Source organism: Anopheles funestus, chromosome 3RL (genome assembly GCF_943734845.2).
Source record: "Anopheles funestus chromosome 3RL, idAnoFuneDA-416_04, whole genome shotgun sequence".
NCBI lineage: Eukaryota > Metazoa > Arthropoda > Insecta > Diptera > Culicidae > Anopheles > Anopheles funestus.
In genome coordinates this window covers 64,006,116-64,022,645 of record NC_064599.1, presented here as the reverse complement: position 1 = coordinate 64,022,645, position 16,530 = coordinate 64,006,116, and positions in this window count along the sequence as shown.

The following is a 16,530-nucleotide window of genomic DNA, read 5'->3' as shown; positions in this document are numbered from 1 at the left end:
GCCATGCTAAACCCCGAACGCCTACACCACCGCCGTGTGCACGTTACCACGTGGGATGCACGTGTAGACCAAAAACCGTGGTCGGTACACAGAGAAACACACCATTATCACTAGCTCGTGTGCTCGTGTGCATGCATGATGGCGATGTTTTAAAAGGCAAACAAACAGCATCAACAGTACGGTTATAAAACCGAGGGGAAAGGATAAAGAAAGGAAAGAAAGTGCAAAATACACACATACAAAAAAAACAACAACCAGCCCCATATAAACGCGTCGTCCGTTCCGTTACCATTTCCATAAAGGAAAAGTTTTTTACTCTCCTTACCTCACCCTCCTGCTCCGCAACCTTCCCCAAGCACCTCTCGCGCCATCAGGAAAAAAGAAGAGTTGCTTTCACGGTGGCAAGAAATGATAATACTCTTCTCACCTTCGGAAGCATGTGTGAAACCAAAGCCTATCCTCGGTGCGCAATGAGGATTAGCAAAAAAAAAGGGGAAAAACTTACCAAAAATGAAGAGAAGCGAAACTTTTCCTTATTTCTAGTTTTCTGAAACAGAACAAAACTAATTATGTACGGTTTTATGTTCGTGATGTTCTACTCGCTTTTTTGTGAATATATTTACCCTTTTCTCGATTATGGAGCACTGTTGATAGAAAAGTAATTGTTTTATAATAATTAAAAGTTAAACAAACTTTCCCACCACCACCCGAGGAATAAAATCATGATCATCATACATTGTCAAACAATTGTCAACCGAAACTACAACCGTACAAGTCGCGGTAGTTCATAAACCAAACATAACAAACACCGAATAAAGTGGCGGGAAAGATGGCTTAACAAATGCTACCTTTACGATAGCAGTGAATAGCCACCGTTAGCTCAACACAATAGAGGTGTAATATTCATCGATCACACCGTACCATGTGCAGCTTCGAAACTAAAAGACTTGCTCATGCCCAAATGTCGTGGACTTGCACCCTCGCACCCTGAAACACGAAAAGGGGGGCGAAAACTCGATCCAAAACGTCTCTCGTTCGGTTCGGTTCAGGCATCTACTCGACCCATAGCGTGCAAGTGCCTATTTGTTCTAGCACATTTATATTTGTCCCATTTTAAAGTCTGCACCATGGCAAGGATCTGCATGCAGGCAAAGCAGAAGTAGCGATGCGTACCACATATGTACGCCATTTACCATTTTGCCAATGTGCATATTCCCAAGAAATGCATTCCGGCGCTACGGCGAATAGAAGTTTGAATTCACCCCAAAAAAGGTAAGACTCGTTTTCTTTGTGCTTCTTTTACACAATACCTTCTGCTGTTCGCTGTGTGTGTGTGTCTACGTCCCTATGGGGTGACCGAATGGTGCACTTTATATTCGCCGGCACTTCATAAGTTGGTCTTCAATTGTAAAAACAATAGCATTTTGTAGCGCATGTATATGCTACGGATCGTATCTTGGTGTGTGCTTTCGGTGTGCTTGTTCCTTAGTTTGGTTTATTGCCCCGTTTTGTGTGCGAGTGTGCCAAATGGTGAGTAGTGCGGAAGACTACTCCCGATTCACACACATATTCGCCATTTTGGAAGTGCGCCAGCCGAATAAGACTAAGCTGTAGCTCAGTACCACAGCAACATAGCGACCGCGACCATGTATGTAGTAAGTCTTGGTCTGGTCCAAGGTACACAGCATCCGGTTACCGGCTGTGGTTGCCGAACTTTTGGGCATTCTCATACCCGTCTATAGAGAGAGAGAGAGAGAAGCTTCTACACACAAAGAAAAAAACCACATCTACATTGGTTGATTTCGAATGGGCGTAGGACAAGAAGAGCCATGGTCCTAAGGGAAGACTGAAATAAAGACGCCACACATTTTTCTACCGGAAACGTTCACTACGAGCCAGTTACGGTGGGTGGTAGATGTTAGCTTGTACCTTCCATACTTTGGCCTTTGGTTTATGGCTTTCTATTGTTTTTCTTCCCTCCGATCTTCCTACCGATCCGGTGTGGAAGTTGAATGGTGAATAAACACCAAACCCAAAAAAAAACAAAATGTGTATTGGAATAAAATAAACATTTTCTTACCAGCCAAACTAAACTTTGTTCCTCTGTAAGGTTGAAGATGAACAATAAAACCAAAGCAAATTCCGATCCATACACAGTAACACGCACGCGATAGAGTTTTTTTGTGCAAATGGTGCGATTCTTTCCAACCACCATTTTGCTGTATTATCCTACCAAAAGTTCCAAAGTCACGCGCCACAATACGCCACTTTTTATACACCTTGGGCGGCGGAAGGGGAATGCCGTACGTTGACAAAGGAAAGGCGTTCCCGGTCTCTTCTTTACCGTGTAAACCGTGTGGTCATCTAGACGAAATAAATGGTCACTACGGGCTGCTGGCAGGATGTAACCGAAACTGCCACTGAAACAGACACCTTCTCCATTCGGGAATGGGGCCTTCTGTGGACACTGAGGACATTATGGGTATCAAGCAGAGGGAAAGGATGTTATTTGCAAAGTTTCCCAACATGCTTTTCCCCCGGTTATCCAAATCGCTCGAAAAGATGCATATGAAAAGGACATGCAATAGAACGTGGGATAAAGCACCAAACCCTCCCCCCTACGACCCCCTTCCCAAAATCTCACTTAAGGTACGGTGAAAAGGTATGTATGTCTATTAAAGTTACGTTATTTGGGAAAAAATCGATACAATCCAACCAGCGAAACGTGTGTGCCGTGTGAGCAAAATCCGATGCTTAACCGTACCGATATTACCTTCATGATGATACGGTAAAACTTTCTTAACTGCATGTCCATATATTCTTGCGCCCGGTACAGTAGTTCCGATTTAGTTGGGATTTTTATTTTGCTAGCTTCACCGGATTTCCCGGTCTGCCCGAGGTCTGGTGGCTTGCTGTACGGAACGGAAAGTTTTGTACCTTCAATTTAAATTTTCAATTGCCTCAGCAAAAGATTTGTTCGCTTTATTACGTTTTTGGTATGAAGTGGATGTAGTGCGGGGGTTTTCATAATTGGGTAAATAAATCACATTTGAATTTCTTTCGCTAGAGAACGTTACTTGTGGTGAAAGAGTATAAATAGTGGGGGGAAACATATAAAGGAAGAATTATGTTTCATGAAATTAAACAAATAACTATTGCTTAATTATCTATTGTTTGTAGCTGTGAGAAAGTTACAACCATTTCTAGACTCTTGTCAAGTTGAACTCGAAAAAGTCACTGTAGATTTGAAATACTTTCCACATTCCGGATGTTTTTAGAAATGTGCTCAACTGTCACATTCATATTGGAAAGAAGTGCAGGTTACTAAAAAAATCTAAGAATTGATTACACCTTACAAAGGATCGTGCTAAGAGGAAAGATTCAATCTCTACATATATGAATTCAACTTGAAAAGTGTCCAAAAAGGTCCCAATTTTCTCACTTCAAATCATAGACAAATTTAAATCGAATAAGTATTCCATTATACACTTCTTTCGGTACATTTCCAAGAGATTCTGACAGAAACAACTTTGTGGTTCTGTGAGTAAATTGTTTAAAGAGGCGGCCCCGGAGAAACTACTTGAACATTGAACAATTTGACTTCAGCTCTTAAATGTATCGTTTCAAAATTGAATTTTTGCTCCTTTATAATGGAATTAGGTCACACGCTTTACTAGGGAATAAATAAATAAATAGATAAATAAATAAGTAAATAAATAAATAAATAGATGAATGAAATATTCAATAAATCAATACGCAAACATGTAGAAGCAGCAAGCTAATCTTGTTCAAAACGTAATACCTTCCTGGAAATTGTTCTATTCTCGTAGAGTATTTGTAACGTTTAAGCTCTCGGACTAAACGGCCGCAACATTTATTATGCATTTATTCAAACCATTTTCATACCCGGCAGACTTTTCCACATTTTCGGTCAATAAAGATTATCCTTACGTTACGCTTTTTCCGACACTTCCTACGTCACTATGGTCCATATGTGGATGTTTTGAAGGTTATAGTATGAAGCAATTATTCATAGTGTTTTATTTTTAGAATTTCCATGAAAGGAGAAAAAATGAAACTCAAACCCTGACATTACTAGTATTTTCCATACCGAGACAGACAGATGTATGGTGGCTGGTAAGCATAATGTGATACTGTCCATCTTCTACCGAAAGGTACACTTTAAATTGGTACAAAATATTAAAGCCCAAACATGAAGAAACCCCACAGGGGACCGAGATTCAAATCACAATTTAGCTAAAAAGCTTCGTTTCTCGAAGCTCCCTCCTTTTCCCCAAAATAGCAGAAGATGCTATCCTAATAAGAATCAAATAATGAAGCAAAAAGAAAAAAAAACTCAGTCTCCCGCATTGCTGGAATTTACACTCCCACTCCGCTTGGATGGAGCTTTTTCTTCCGGTAATTGAAATCCGTTCACGGACACGGCTACCTGCCGGAAGGATCTGACACAAGTAACGAGTGACCAAAAATAAAGAAAAAAAAACAAGCTCCCCAGAAAGACTAGCATGAATGGAACCGGTGTCGGACAATGACAAGGATGACAAGCGTACCGGTAACACCGTAAAATATCCCCCAGCGGGAGTTTCGTAATACAAGTATCAATCACAAAACGGTTAGCGAAACCCGGGTACCGCCCGGCTAAGGACATAGTTCGCGCGGGGATTGATCGAAATCAAACTCATTGTTGCACGCATCGGTGTCCACCGTATTCCGGCGATAGCGCTGTCCTTCATTTCACCACTGGTCCTCTGTCCTCCAACACTGCCCCTTCCCTTCTCCCTTCTTGCAGCAACTAACCCACCCGATGTAAGTGTAGAGATGGAAACGGAATACGATAGTACCGAACCGAGGCTGGGGCGTGATTGCGAACGATACGTGGTCACCATTCCGATGGTGGCTCGCGAAACGACCAAATTACAGAATGTAAATGAAGTCCTCCACTCCCCCAAGCCCGAATGACCTGCTCTCTCTTCCTCTCTATGAGACCAGTGCTGTCGAACGAACACCGGATGATGACCTATTTCGTTACGCTTTTCTGCCTGCACGGGGGTGGGGTTCGGAAGCGTATAAAGGGCGCAGAGTAGCGTTCGTAGTTCAACACCGTTAATGGATGTTGGATGGGAATAGAAAACTAACACGTGTTTGAAGGTAATACAGCAGCAGCAATAGAAGCAAAAAAAAAGAAACACACACTTTCCTGTCATCTACAAATAGTTACAACATGGACGAATAGTGATACATTTCGAATCAAGCGATTAGTTTGTATTGCAGGCACGTCAGTGTCGGGGGGTTTTTTGTTGTGTGTTTTAAAAAGTAATTTAGTGTTATTAGTATTTTCACTTCAAAGGGTACCTATTTACTTTGCTCTATTTCTTACTTTAAATAAATGAAATTTGTTGTATAAAAGTGAAAAAAGGTTTCTAAAACTGTTCTTTCGATGTAATGTATTTTTTTTAATAATTATAAAAAAGGTTGAAATAAAATATAACAAATTAATTAATAACATTCAACAGACAGTTTTCCTAAAGTAAAACTGATTAAAATCCTGGTATGAAGGGCCTTTTCCGAGAAGAAAATCTTTTCCAACCAAAAGTGAACTGTATCACGAATAAAAAAAACTGATAACTACTCATAAATAATTGTAAAAATGGTTGTAATTAAACTTAAAAAAAAATAAGCTCAAAACATTCATCAAACAATGGGTCAAAACTAAAACTAAACTTCAGATATCGTAAAAATGTTGTTTGAAGCATAAATTTAAAACATAAATCAAATAAAAATATTCAAAAACGCACAGCACAGAAGAAGAGCACCCATACGAAAAGACACCCTAGTTAATTAACGACAGAAAATGGCAATAATCCAATTACTTTTATGCCGAAACCGAAACCGACCATTGTGCGAACCTTTTCACGACCACGAAGGACCGCAGGCCGCCCGTATGCTGCGTGCCAATATTGCAATGCATCCTCTGATCGATTTTGACGACCGCTGTAACGATGACGTGAAACGAGACGTCGATTACAGCCCGGCATCAACAGGATGAACGACAACAAAGTGCCCCCCCCCCGGTCTGTGGGGCATAACTTTGGGGGAGCCGAAAAACAAAGGGCATGGGCGGGTCAGCAGGAAGATACGCTGGATTCCGGTTTGCCAATATCACACATCGACAGCGCAGCATGAGATCGCTCCACAAAACGGGGCCGTTGATGATGGCGCTGGCAGGCAGGACGAACGAACAAAGCATCCTTAAAGCTTCTTAGATATACAAACCTTCCTTCATGCACACACACACACTCGGATACATACTCTGAAACACACCTTTGTGTTGTTTGGATTAGATAAAAGGATAAACGCATCTATCAATATCGGGAAATATCGTTTGCGCCAGAGTCTTGACGTTCACCATTTTGCAGCAAACAGGATCCGACAAACAAGTTCCAACATTTGCCCTGAACGGGGGGGGGGGGTCCTGTTTTGGGCCGCGGAGAGGGGAGGTTTACTACGATAAACGGATGCCTGTGGTAGTGGTCCCCTAGGTGGCATCCCCGGTGACCACCTTGGACACCCGATACCTTCGAAAGAATCGCCTTCCCGAACGGACGCGCTGCAAAACGGTGCGGTAATTAATGTTGTTTATTGCTTCCCCCTATTGAATATTCATGCCTTGGGACCACCCGGAAGGTGGCGAACGTGAAGCGAAAAACAAACTCCCACAGGCAAACACAAACACACACGGATGCAAATAACCACATACATACAAAGTACCTGATGCAGAGGGTTGGCAACACTTTCCAACACGTTGCCATTGCCTTAGACATTGGAAATTGTTGGAGGGCAATTAAAGAGCACACATTCCTTACATTCCGACACCTTTAAGAGTTTTGAGCGATTTTGCCATAACCAAAATTGGAAGGGAGGTTTTTCTGTTTGGCCAGACGTAGTGTACACACACACACCTACCCGCCACAGGTTGGGAACTTCCGAGCTACTGAAGGGAGTTCAAACTGAACCGTCAATCGAGCTTTTGGACAGCGGGCAAGGATTCTTTTCTGCCGTCAATTTGATTGAAGGTATGAAATGGAATGTGCCTCAAAATGGTTTCTCGGAAAAAACTCCCCCCTTTCCACCTCTCATCCCATCCCCAGCTCTCTCTCTCTCTTCAAAATGAAGCTAACTTCTTTTCTTGTGGAGGAATGAAAAATATCCTCAGTGTCAGCAAGAAATCCCATTTCACTGAATGTAAGTGTGTGTAGGCAACAAACAAAAAAAAAGTGACCGAAGTAAACTCATCGGCAGCAAGCTTTGCCACCATCAAACACAGGGAAATTGGCCACAAAGGTAAACACGGATAAAGGCGCAAACACACCAACCCACGGGGGGGGGAAGGTTGGAAAGTGAAATCCTTCGGCCACGATCATGGCGCGACACTGGTAAACCATCCACTGAAGAGCTTCCGAGTCGCAATCGTGTGTAAAGAGGTTTTTGCTTACTTCTCGCACTTTTCATTAAAATCCAATCAACTTCTGCTTTCGGAAGCGGAATTCGGTCTGGTCATGGTGAAGAGCCGAACCGCACACACACGCGATCGATGCCATATCTTGCCGAGCGACTGCTGATTCCAGTTCGGCGTAGTTTTTTTCTCCTTCGTTTTGTTTGGTTAGTTCTTTGAAGATAAATAAAGCAAAAATGTACGTCAACGGTAACGGCAGTGTGGCAATGTGTATCACAATTTTCGCTCCCACCATTCATCACCATCAGATCGAATTCGTTCTCATTTCGGAAATAAAATAACAACAAAACACTACTCCCTAAACTTCAAACGGCACTACGAATGGAAAAGCCCGGGAAAGCTCTTCTTAGCGAGATGTGTATGTTTGTTGAACTCTCTCTATATATTGGGTTTCTTCCGTCTGTCGGTTGAATAGTTTCACTTCGAAGTTAGTTTTGAGTCGGTTTTTGCGCTAAAAACGAATAAACACTAAATCTTGGCTGGAAACATCAAACGGAGCTTTTCAACTCTTTTTTGACAGCCTTGACAGTTTTTTGGGGTTCGTTTTTTTTGGGGCAGAACCCGTAGATGTAGTAATCAAGGATTAAATTTTAACGATGACTACCATTTCTTTATGAACAGCAGGGAACTTTTGTCAATAGGGATTATAACATTTTGTACGCTTTTGATCCCATTCCAGTGAAATCAACATCGAACTTTCGGGATATGAATGAACCACCTTAAAAAAATAAATGAAATAATAGTACAGTAAAGCTTTTAGTACAGTACAGACTGAAACCTTAGAATTGAATCGAATACTCCAAAAGATAACAACCGGACAATTATTGTCCTGTGTTAGCTATCGTTGCGATTTAGCGACGTATTTTTATTAATATTTTATAATACTTAAATTTTTATACATTTCGTCTATGTACACAAGAAAAATCAATTACATACTTATTCGATTGTAGATGATTTGCGTTTGTTTTAGAGTTAATCCTAACATTCCAATCACTCACTCACTCACTCAGAAACTTTTGCAAGAGTCTGGAACTTCCAGAGATTCATCGTTTCAAAGCTTTCGTTCCAGCCATCCGACCGTTTCAAGCGACCGGACACATATCAACAGAAGATCCAATTACGCCCCTAAGATATGAACTCTGTCTAAAGCTGACGAAACCCTCTTACCTGGCGTTCAAACTACTCTTAGCTACCATCTTAGCTTGAGGCACCCCGGGGGAGCGACTTCAAAGGAGTCACAGAGAGGGGCTCATTAAGGTTATGACTCAAGAGTTAACCCAAATTGTGAAAAGTTATTCGAAGAAATTGAGGATATCCTCAGACTATACATTTTATTCAATCAATAATCTATAGTTCCTGGATGTTGGATAACAAAAAGTGTAGCAATTGTAAAGTTGTCCGAAAGTTGTGGAATTATCTTTCTAGATCCTTACAGATCTCTCCAGTTCCCAGAGATGTATGGATGACATCCAAAGTATAAATGCACAACTGCCTACTGTCAACAGTAAACGACTTGAAATAGTTACTTCCCAAGAATCTAATGCTATCCTTAGTTTGCAAGTGCTTTAAAAAACTGTCCTGTTCTTCAGTGGGATGGCTAATCAAAAACACAATAGAATTGTCCAGAAATATAAATTACTATTCAATTAGAAGTCTCCTATCTCAATAAAACGGCAATCTTGCCGCTCCAAGGTTAGAATAATTGTCTTAAAATTATTCCAGAGGAATTATAATCAAACGTAGAGCATCGCCATGAGACTGTACTCTTTTCTATGGAATCATTTAAATCAGGATTCAAGTCTGTCTCAAGGGAGAGCTTATTGTTTACTACTTCAATGACTTCCAAGCGATATTTAGGTGTTTGTTTACGGAGACTTGTAATGACACCTCGCCAAAAATGCTTTGCTTCTAGCAAATTAACAATACAACCCTTTATCTAAATCAACCTAAATATACCTGACCAGCTATACTAGGACCCAACATATTGGGATTAAAATCCAAGAACACCAAACATTCGGTGAGTTAATCTAATGAGCTCAGCCAACAATAAACACCCATCAGGCAATGTCATAATGTTTGCAAATATTCAATAATTTGGAGGGAGAGAAAAAAAACCACCCAGACACTAATTAAGTGAGCCAAACTATAGCTTACTCAAATAAACATTACCATTTTTGATCATCAGCTCATTAATTTTGTTTAAATTTTTCCTCATACTGATCACGAACAACTGATCACGTCGGCCAAAAAGCTAAATAATCACTCCATTTCCACAATTCAACAAACCAAGCTTAACGTAAAGCGAGAGAACTCGACAATGCTAACAATGCATTTATCTGTAATCAGGTACGGTTCGGGGGCTTTCGGGTGCTTTTGCCCATTCCAAACATCACCAAATCCATCATAAATACACCCGAGCATTTCCGTCGACAATTTTTCAAAACCGCTCCTCTAACAAATCACTATCGCTTCCCCGTGGCCACAAATTGATCGATTGCCTACTTTCCATCGCATGAATTACTCGATCCCTCCGGGGAGGGGGGGTGCACCCTTGCAGGGATAAACTCACGCATTGGTGGCAAAATTATGCCCAAACATTACCAATCGCTGTGTGCAAAATGCGTGTGCATGGACAATTTACCACTCGCATGATGTCACCCATTAATGCGTGGCATTGGTGCACCTTTGTATGCAACCGTGCGCAACATTCGTGGAAGCATTGGTGAAAAGTTTATTTACAGCGCATAATCATTCATGTTTCGTTGTGATTCATCGAACCGTAGAACGGTTCCTTTGAACGCTCGTCCTTGCAGCGCTGTTCCCATTAATCAACGAAGACGAGCAAAATCTTAAATCATTACTTCAACTGTCACCGGGGCGCACACGTACTGCTTATTGTTTACCGTCCCAATGAAAATTAAATCCCTCCAACGTAGCGCACCGATCTCGGATGGTTTTGTTATTTGCTAAGCTGCACTAACAAGCGAATGGAAGTGATAAAAAAACTGGCCAATAACAGAAAGCGGACTTGGTCTGTATGCAAAAAAAAATCACTGAAGAAAAAGAAAGAACAAATCAACAAAAAAATCCCTCCTAACGCAAAACATTCGCTAGACATAACACAAAAATAAAGCACTGCCACCAGATAATCTGCCGTGTCCGTCGGGTCGGGTCCGATGGCGTGTCCGTGTGGCATTCCGTTGTAATGCGCTCACCCGACAAAATGGGGCAAGAAGCGCACATCCTTCGGTCTGTCCACCCTCCCTCCCCTCCCCCCCCCCCCACACACAACCAGCTACCCAGTATTGTATTGAATTAAACTAAATTGAATTCCTTTTGATTGAGATTTATCGATTCGTCGATTTGTACGTTTTCCTTCTTGGCCGTTTTCGCGCGCGCGTGCTTCCTCTTTAACTTCTTTCAACTCAACGCCCTACACCTTCTTTAGCATTTTTCATTCTCCACTGCTTCACTGAGACTCCACAGAGGAAGGGAAGAGGGAAGGTCCACATGGGAGGGTGAAAGTGGTGTGAAGATTGGCAAGCAAAATGGTGAAACGGGACCAGTTTTCCTATCAAGCGTAAAGCGTTGTACGTGCGGACCAACCTCTGACGAACGGGATGGGGCGACGGGGAAGGTGACCATCGATTTTGTCCGTGTGATGTTGTGAGACTGGTGGTCGCTAGCTGATAGTGACAGCGGGATTGGAAAATTAAATTTTCGTTACATTGCTGAAAAATTGAAACAGCTGTTTCCCGCGCGTCACTTCGCGCTATAGCAGTGCGCCATTTGCTTCTCCTTTTTTTGGGGTTGGTTTTGTGTGTGTGTGTGTATTTTACCCCAAAAGTCCAGCATTAACAATCTACCAACCCACCCCACCCATCGAAGCTTATGTCACGGCCAATTGCGATAGCGTAAACCCGCAGCCAACTCTCACCGGACACTTGTCAGCTGCTTAAGAGCTGTCACGTATTTCTACGCTGCTTGAGGGGGTACACAATGACAGGGGATGGAAAATGAGGTATCAGTACAGGGAAAAACACCCCACCTGTGATAGTAAAAACGACTTTAGGGCATACAAATATACACAGACAGAGAGAGAGGGAGAGAGAGACTGATCTCTTCACCACATATACCCACCTGAAGAAGTATTCGAGCATGACGAGCTAATTATCAGGCGCTGTTCCATTCCGGTATACCAATCCGGTGAGCATACGACACACTACGATGGACAATTAGCGTGGGTGTGGTGGCATGAAGATTACCTTCATAGGAACGGAGGGCTAGGAAAGTAATTCATTTCGGATCGGTTCAAGCAGATGAAATTCAATTTCTACTCGCGCACTCACGAACCGACCCGGGAATACCCGGGGAAATACCACGCTTAAGGGGGAAAAGGCGTGCGAAAACCATTCACCTGTGGCACCCTGCCTCCCTACTTCTCTCCGACACCCTTCCGTTAGAGGGGTGCTCTCTTTTTTGGTATGTCTCACCCAGAGAAATGGGGATTAGATTTGTGGCAGTAAAATAGCAACCAATAGTCATGCCATCATCAGGAGGACCGGTCTCCCAAGCCGGCACAAAACTCGTCGCTCGGTGATGATTGTTTTCGGGGCAGCCCTTTACTGCCAGTTGTTTAATTTCTGTCCTTCTTTCGCACCCGGGTGTATGATCGTACGACCCGAAAAATCGAAACTATGGTGTCTACGTGCCGGTGCACCACTCATCCGTGTCTGAACCACAGTCACACATACCTAGAGAGACCTAGAAAAAGTGACCGCGGTTAATCCGGAAAATAGAAGTTGAACTGTCCGCCCAGCGATAGATACTTCCCAACGGAACAACTAACAACATTACCGAAGAAGCCTCCAACAAAATTGACACGAGAGAGAGAGAGAAAGAGGGACCCCAGGTGTCATGGGTGACAATGCGAAAAGTGAGGTTAAGTGCAAATAACACCCCGGGAGTGGTTTACGGATCTCTCGGTGTTTTTTTTTGTTCCTTACCAGAGCCCTTGCCCGATGGTGACAAACCGTAGTCCTTTTGCACTCCCGTTCGTTGGACGTAATGTTACCGTTCCGCTTGTTTGACCGCATCTTAAGCTTCCAAACTCTCCCTTATGTCTCATGTGGAGTACGTTTGTATCCTTGGACATCCACACACACACACACACAATATGGGGTCACCAACCATCGCACACCTTTTGACACTTGGAAACAAACTAATAAGAGAGCTGAGGTCGTCCGGTGTTGTACTACATCTCCAGGAAAAACCTCCCCCCCCAAACCCCCCGGAACATTCGACTATTTACGAGGAATGTTTCTCGTCCAATTCCTTCTCGAAAACTCCAAACTCCAAACACCTCCACACCACCTCGTTGGAGGATGGCAAAACGAGCGAGTCAATATTTATTCGTAAAATCCTTGCGCTCACCCTCGCTATATCTTCCATTGGACACCACGGACGCAAAAAGCCGGACGTTTTCATTCGGTCGGTCGGGTCCGCTGAGAACCATTACGAAACGGGATGGGAGATAAATTAAACCACCCACAGTCACACACACACCCGCTCACACCCACACACGAGTTCGTTTCGCTTGTAAATTGTTGCAAGAAGCAGCATCTCGGTGAATCTGTCCGGGCAAAAAGGTAGGTCTCGGGAGAGGTTTTCCTTTAATAAGCGGACGAAACTTGTGCTTTATTTGTGCAAACCCCGTACCATGTATCCGCGATTAGATATAAGGATGCGCGGGTTCGAACCGCTCACATTCAACAAATATATGGTTTCATTTTCCCACACAAGTGGGAGTCGCAGCAAAACATGTGTTCTCGCCCTTTCTTTGAGCTGGAGGAGGTAAGTTTTTAAGTTCCTGGGGATATTGACAGAAGTGGATGGAGTTGTGGGCAGTTAAGAAAAAAACAAAGAACGACGACAACGACGACTCCTTTTGTCACGTATCCAGCATCCGGTATGCGCGATCTTTCATCACCCAGTTCTCGTCCCCAAATTCAAAACACCGAAACATCCCCTTATCGTACCGCCGATCTGCTACTTAAATAATGCCGAACCCGGCCCTTATCGGGGTCGGTGTAAACAGAAATATTTCGGGGTGATAAATTTTCAAACCAACCATGTGTGACGTGGTCCACAATGGGACAGCCGAACAAGGTAACCTCCGATGACTCCACACACCACACCAACTGTTCTTCATTCGTCATGTCAGCATATTAAATTGGGAACGAAACCCCGGCCCCCAATCGACACCTCAGACCAGCGGAGGGGCAGTCGTTCGATGCGCACGATTGGATGGAATTATTCTAGCTTTCTGGTCACCATCCGCACCAAACGTTGGACGGTGCGGGACACGCTGGTTATTTAACTTATCTCTAATCCGTGACTGTTGATCCACACTACGGTACGTCCACCCGCCTGTGTGAAATGATGTTTGATCATTTTTGGGGTAGCAGCAGCGCAGTATCGGGAAGGGACAAAAATATTATCAACACAATGTTTACATTTCGAATGTGAATTTGAATAGACCAAGCCAAATGAATTGGCACACGATTTATTACGCGCCTCGTGACGTTTTGCGATAAATATGATGAATGTGCTGAAATTAAATAACAAACCCTAGAGGATAGTTGTACGAGATATGTGAAGCATGGAAGATTAGGAATAAAATAAATTTTTGGAAGATAAGATTGAACTGCAGAAAAAGAAGCGCAGGAAGTCCGTTTATTTCTTGTACGAATAATATTAGTAATTGGTATTATTAGTTGAGTAATCATTGTACAATATTGAGTTGTCGAATATTATTTGTAGAGCGGTTTGAACTATATTAGAGAGTATATTAGAACATGTGGGAAGTTCCAAAAAAGATGACAGGCTAGCGACTTACCAACATCTCCTCATTGATTTCCGCGAAGAGTTCTTTAGGAGAAGGAGCTTACCCCCTTTACTACTACTAAAGTCTACTTCAGTCGTGAACTTCACACTAGAGACAGCTGTTGGATGGTGGAAACTTCGGGGATTATCTTCTATAACTCAATAGAGATTCTGGAGAATGTTGATGACATAGACAACATTCGTTTTCGGATCTCCCACTTAGCGGATGCCTCGACCAGTGGATCGAGCAGACGTTTGAAAAGCTCTGGTTGGAGATTTATGAGACAAAACCCATAATGAAGGTGACATCGATAGCTTACAAATGATCAAATGTCTAAATACGGCTGACAAGTTTTCGCACCTTTGAAGTCATCCAAAATTTTACTCAACTTGAATCAAAAGTCAGCACCAACAACGTCATGTATGTGAAGAATCGCGCATTCTACAGTCTGAGGAAACTTCTACTCTTGAAGGTGGGTTTATGTACATAGACCCAGTAATCGTATTGTTCATTAAATCGTGCACTTTGTGCGCTATCTTTCAAAAGCCTTCTAGAGAGAAAAGCTCTGACGAATATTTGGTCGCGTATAAAGGATAATCTTTTACCCAAGGGAGAAGTCATGTAAATGACCATCAATTCTTCGAAGATCTCATTATCGCTAGGCTTTGCTTGGTTATGTGATTAGAATGACGCCAAACAACTCTCAGCCCTTAAAATTTCTTTAGAACGTCCACATGAACAAAAGGAGGAATTGTAGACTCAAACTGAGACAAAATGAAGATATACTCTCGAACGTAGTGAGCGTGGAATTTCTTTTCTGTGTGTGAGGAGTTCCTCAATAAACCAAGAAAACGAATTACGTTATTATGTTTTACTTTTTATTCATTTTTTCTTTTATTACAACTAGTGTCGGCTCAAGTAGCTCTTTTGCAAGAGCGGAGCGCACCGCTCTCGCTCTCTAAAGTGTGCGGTGCGCTTGAGGTAGCTCCACACGTAGTACTGAACACAGGAGCGATTGTGCGATGCGCTCCCAGGACCGAAGTTCCGCACTACATGGAGCGCTGCACGCAGGAGCGATTCCTGCGATACGGCTACCTCTTTTTCCCGTGAGCTGTGCCGGAGCGCACACAATAAGATGACCGGAGCGATTGAAATACCTCTTTCGCTCTTGACCCACTAGCTATAGTCTTAGGAAATTTTCAAATTTTTAATTTTTTTTTATTTTTCTGTTATTTTTTATTCTTTTTTTCTTTTAAAGCATTATTTGAGTGAAAAGAAACTTATTTGAACCAATTGGGATTAAATTAAATCAATTTAATTTTTTTTGCAAAATTTCTCAAAAAAAACGTAAGGGGTAAGCCTTATGAAATTTTCAAGTCAAAATTTTTTTGTAATTTTTTTTCTGATTTTTTACTCTTTTTTTAATTTAAAGCATTATTTGAGTGAAAAGAAACTTATTGCAACAAATTCGCATTAAAATATATCAATTTTTTAAATTTTGCTGAATTGCTCAAAACTGAGGAAAATTTTACGTTTTCTCAAATAGGGTATGGAACTTGGTTACTCGAATAACTTCTGGCACAGACATCTGAGGGCATGGCCGTCCAAGAAGAAAATGTAGCCATTGATGCCATCTAACGACCACAGGTTAAAGATTGGCGATCCGTTAGATACCGACCGAGTAATAGCAAAATTTGGCAAAAATGAACCTTAGTAGATTGACAAATTAATAGATTTTTTACATTTTTTAAATATTTTTTATTCTTTTTTTAATTTCAAGCATTATTTGAGTGAAAAGAAACTTATTTGAACCAATTGGGATTAAATTAAATCGATTTAATTTTTTTTGCAAAATTTCTCAAAAAAATCGTAAGGGGTAAGCCTTATGAAATTTTCGAGTTGAAAATTTTATGTAATTTTTTTTCTGATTTTTTACTCTTTTTTTAATTTAAAGCATTATTTGAGTGAAAAGAAACTTATTGCAACAAATTCGCATTCAAATATATCAATTTTTTAAATTTTGCTACATTGGTGAAAAATGAGGAAAATTTTACGTTTTCTCAAAAAGGGTATGGAACTTGGATCCTCGAATAACTTCTGACACAGACAT